Source organism: Heterodontus francisci, chromosome 6, assembly GCF_036365525.1.
Source record: "Heterodontus francisci isolate sHetFra1 chromosome 6, sHetFra1.hap1, whole genome shotgun sequence".
Lineage (NCBI taxonomy): Eukaryota > Metazoa > Chordata > Chondrichthyes > Heterodontiformes > Heterodontidae > Heterodontus > Heterodontus francisci.
The window spans coordinates 134619986-134625445 of NC_090376.1; the positions used below are offsets into that span (position 1 = coordinate 134619986).

The window sequence follows — 5460 nt, forward strand, 5'->3', positions numbered from 1 at the left end:
TGTCCTCCCCACAACTTGCTTTCATACCTATCTTTCTATAATCAGCAAATTTGGCTACAATACACTCTGTCCCTTCATCCGGGTCACAGTATAGATAGCAAATAGTTAAGGCCTCAACACTGATCCCTGTGGCACCCCGCTAGTTACAGTTTGCCTATGTGAAAATTCTCCATTTATCCTGACTCCCTGTTTCCTTTTAGTTAACCAATTCTCTATTCATGCTAATATAATACTCCCCATGCCATGAGCTCTTATCTTGTGTAGCAACCTCTTATTTTGCACCTTATTGAATGCCTTTTGGAAATCCAAATGCACTACATCTACTGGTTCCCCTTTATCCACCCTGTTTATTCTCAGATCTCTAATGAATTTGTCAAACATCATGTCCCTTTCATAAAACCATATTGATTCTGCTTGGTTGTATTATGATTTTCTAAATGTCTTGCTACTACTTCCTTAATAATGGAGTTTCCCAGTGACATGTTTGGCTAACTGGCCTGTAGTTTCCTGCTTTCTGTCTCCCTCTTTTCTTGAATGGGGTGTTACATTTATGGTTTTCCAATCTAGGAAATTTTGGAAGATTACAATCAGTGCATCCACTATCTCTGAAGCCACTTCTTTTAAGACCCCAGGATGCAGGCCATGAGGTCCAAGGGACTTGTCAGGCTTTAGTCCCATTAGTTTTCCTAGTACATTTTCTGTCGTGATATTGATGGTGTCAAGGTCCTCCCTCCCTCTTGCCCCCTGATTTTCTACTATTATTGGTATGCTTTTAGTGTCTTCTACTATGAAGACACATACAGAATATTTGCTCAAAGTCTCTGCCATTTCCTTGTTTCCTGTTTTTAATTCCCAAGTCTCATCCTGTAAGGGACCAACATTTACTTTAGCTACTCTCTTCCTTTTCATATACTTATAGAAGCTCTTGCTGTCTGTTTTATATTTTTCTTGCTAGTTTACTCTCATACTCTAATTTCTCCTGTTTTTCAGTCACTTTTTGCTGTTATCTAAAATTTCCCCATACTTCTGGCCTACCACTAACCTTGGCAGCATCGTACACCTTTTCTTTCAATTTGATACCATTCTTAACTTCCTTAGTTAGCCACAGATGGTTTATCCTTCTGATATATATTCCATGGAGAAAGAATCTCTTTGCTGAGAGTTATGAACTATCTCATTAAATGTCTGCAACTGTTTATCTATCATGTTACCTTTTAACTTATCTTTCCAGCCCACTTTAGCCAACATTGTCTTCATACCTTTACAATTGCATTTATTTAAGTTTAAGACACTAGTTTCAGACCTACGTTTCTCACCATCAAACTGAATGTGAAATTCATCATGTTATGATCACTCTTCCTAAAACGATCCCTTACTCTGAGATAATTCATTAATCCTGTCTCATGACGCATTACCAAGTCTAAAAGAGCCTGTGACCTGGTTCATTTCACAATATACTGTTCTAAAAAAACTATCCTGAATACACTCTTATGAACATGTCCTCAAGGCTACCTTTGCCAGTTTAATTTGTTCAATCTATACAAAGATTAAAATCACCCACGATTATTGCAGTGCCTTTCTTGCCTTTCATGATTTACCTTTATCCTACTGTTAGAGGGCCTATAAACTACTCCCACCAGTGACTTCTTTCCCTTACTATTTCTTATCTCCACCCAAACTGATTCCACATCTTGATCTTCTGAGCCAAGATCATTTCTCTACTGCACTGATCTCATCCTTTATTAACAGAACTACCCCACTTCCTTTTCCTTTCTTTCTATCCTTTTGAAATGTCAAATGTCCTTAAATATTCAGTACCCGACCCTGGTCACCTTGCAACCAGACTTGATTATTCTAATGTATTCCTGACCAGCCTCCCACGTTCTACACTTCGTAAACTCGAGGTCATCCAAAACTGCTGCCCTTGTCCTAACCCATATCAAATACTGTTCACCCATCAGCCTTGCGCTCACTGATTACATTGGCTGCCAGTTAAACAATAACACCTTGATTTTAAAATTCTCATCCTTGTTTTCAAATCTCTCTGTGGCCGCGCCCATCCCTGACTCTGCAATCTCCTCCAGCCCCACATCCCTCATATTTATGTTCCTCTAATTCTAACCTCTTGAGCATCCCCGATTTTAATCGCTCCAGCATTGGTGGCTGTGCCTTCAGCTGTCTAGGCCCTAAGTTCTGGAATTCCCTCCCTAAATCTCTCTACCTCGCTCCCTCGCTTTCTTCCTTTTAAGATACTCCTTAAAACCTACCTCTTTGACCAAGCTTTTGGTTTACTGCTCTAATATCTCCTTATGTGGCTTGGTGTCATATTTTGCCAAAATGCATCATCTCCCACTTTTCTGTATTAAATTCCATTTGCCACTCGTCTGCCCATTCTGCTAGCCTATCTATGTCCTGTTGCTGTTGATTTGTATCATCCTCACTGTTTGCCACACCTCCAAGTTTGGTATTGACAAATTCTGAAATATTACACTCTATTCCAATCTCCAAGTTATATATATTTTTTAAAAAGCGCTGGTCCGAGCACTGACCCTTGGGGCATACCACTGTCTACCATCCTCCAGTCTGAAAAATAGCCATTTAGCACGACTCTCTGTTTTCTGTCCTGAAGCCAGTTGGATACTGACCCTTCTATTGCATGAGCCTCAATTTTATTAACCAGCCTTTTATGTGGTATTTTGTCAAACGCTTTCTTAAAATCCAAGTAGACAACGTCCACCCCATTCCCTTCATCAACCTTCTCTGTTACTTCATCAAAAAATTCAATTAGTTTCTTTAAACATGATCTTCACAAATCTGTGCTGGCTCTCCTTAATTAGCTCAAACTTCTTCAAGTCCCTGTTGATTTTTTTTTCCCTGATTGTTTCTAAAACCTTACCCACCACTGATGTTAAACTGACTGGCCTGTAGTGCTAGGATTGTCCTTGCACCCTTTCTTGAATATTTGATTTGTAACCAGAAACTTATGAATTTGAGTCACAAAGTGTTTATCACTCCGATGCGCTGATCTTTATTGCACGAGTTCTGCCCATTCTTGGCCACGGTGAAGCCAGATTGGACAATCTCGAGAGAGAGAATTGGTAGTTAGTTTATCCCACTTGAATCATCCCTTGATCCAACCAGTCAGAGGAAAACCTTTCTTTCCCTGTGGGAGAAAGATATGTGACAGAATTAGACTGTCATATGAAAAGGAAGAATGTGCAGGATTACAGGGAGAAGGCGGGGGAGTGGAACTGAGCGGATTGCTCTTTTGGAAAGCCAGTATGGACACAATGGGCTGAATGGCCTCCTTCTGCACTGTAACAATTCTGTAATACTATCTCTCTTTGAAGCATTTTGGGGTGTTTTATTACATTAAAAGGTGCTATATAAATACATGTTGATTGTTTGCAGCTAGTTATTTTTGAATAATTTATCTTAAATAGATCTTTTCTGTCTCTGCTGCCCCCCAGTTATCAGGGTTCACTATCCCTCAACAAAATAGCCATGGTTGCTGATTTTCATCGCTGTTTTGCTCCTCCTGTTGCAAATACTTGGATATGTGCTTGAGGTACCATAACCCTACATGGCTAGGGACCAAGAGTTGGAAAGTGAGATTAGACTGGATAGCTCTTTTCTGTCTGGCACAGACACAATGGGCTGAATGGCCTCCTTTTGTGGTGTAAATTTTCTGTGTTTCTAAGTGAAAGTGTTTAGAAAATAGATGGAGCTGTGGTGTGATCAGCATTCAGTATTCATTGTCCAGGTTTACACAGAATTAATGGTCCTTTGGGTGAAGTATTAGAAGGTTGATTATACCTACAGAAAAGTTCCTATTGTAAGCTCTAACCTTCAGAAGATTGGGAGGAAATAAGGAAGAAGAAACAATTCCGAAATGATTAATTTTGTAATTCTATATCTTTCTTCCAGAATGTGGCTAATGAGCAACTCGAACATTCCTTCCTAATGTGAAATGTGCAGATGTTGTGCTTCAAGCTGCCAAGTTATTTGGATGTAAAACTACTGAAGAATAAATAACATAAGGTGTTACCACAAAATCTAAGCAAAATACTGAATTTCAAGATGCTTCATAAAATGAGCTGAGTTTGAGTTGCTGGATGGTTGGAACCTTCCCTTTCAAATTTTAAATACCAAGTTATCCTTTTCGATGTTAAAAGGGTTTTAATCTACAGATTGCTGCTGAAGAAATACCGTGAAGCCTTCCTTGTACCCTTAATCATTGACGCTGAAATCAGTTTATAACTGGATATCCAAAGTGCTTTGCCTTCCCACCTAACCAGCCCATAATCAGTTGATAAATTTGATTTAAAGAAAACTGATCTATTTCTTGAATTATTTAAAATGATTGAAATTTCAAAGCAGCCTTTTTTTCCTGTTAACATAATATTTGAAGAACAAATATGTAGTTTATGGAATTATGATTAGAGCTCTATTAAGTATCTTGATATACCTTTCTAAAAATTTCCAGAACAAGAGGTAGTTCCACTTATTTGTATGGTTTTCAGCTTTTGAAATAGCTTTGCTGGTTTATTCTCAGTGCTCACTTTTTACGGTGACTATTGCATGACCTGAAACTGCTTTGTTAACACAACTATTTTCTTATTGGCTTAAAAAATGCATCAGATTGCTAGAGAAAATAACTGGAATTTAGGGAAGACTACAACTCCTGCTATTAACATTGAGGTTGTAAATTGTTACAATTACTTTTTACACCGTATTATAAAAGTGCTTCATTGGCTGTTTTTTTAAAAGTATTTTAGCAAATCAAATGAGTTTAAAAGGATTGTTCATTTTGTGCTGATTTTTAAAAATTAGATCATTTGTAAGCAAGTTCAACAGAAACCAAGTAATAAAGAAAATCAAGGTCCTATTTGAGAATAATAATGGTGATTCAGTTATGACTGAAAAAGATGTATAAAACCAGAATCCTGCACTTGTAAAAGCTTGAGGATAAAGAATAAATGCTGATTTAGTAATTCCGTTTTGTTTTTTCATCAACTCGCGGACTAGAAAATTGGAGTACTTTTAGTTTCTGAATTTGAATAAAAATGTGTTTGAAAACTTTTGTAAAACTATATTGCTTTGATTTCAGTCTAGATAACATAGGTTCTTTTGCATACACTTTAATCTTGCAGAAACATATTTGGATGTCCGCATCCAAAATATGGAAAAGCTCTTCTTATCTTTGACAAGTAGCAGAATTAAACTTGTGTAGCCTAATAAAATGTAGCACTTTCCAATGCACAAATTATGGAATCAAAAGAAGGAAGCTTGGGTCTGGAAAATACATCACGCTTAACATAACTGGTTGAATTAGTCACGCATGTATTACCCTGGTTCAATGAGCAGTATAGAAGAGCATGTCAGGTGAAGCACTTGGCTTACCCAAAAAATTAGTTGCTAACCTGGTGAAGGTCCAACACAGGACAACACAGATGCTGG

The 5460-nt window shown here is 37.7% G+C and overlaps 1 protein-coding gene across 1 annotated transcript in view; it reads left to right on the top strand.

Moving 5' to 3' along the window:
* Window positions 1-5079, top strand: part of ndfip2 (Nedd4 family interacting protein 2) — a 104373-nt gene extending 99294 nt beyond the window's left edge. The window contains exon 8 of the mRNA XM_068034362.1: window positions 3928-5079. The gene's annotated coding sequence lies outside the window, so the exon portion shown is untranslated. The remainder of the gene's footprint in view (window positions 1-3927) is intronic.
* The last annotated feature ends 381 nt before the right edge of the window (window positions 5080-5460 follow it).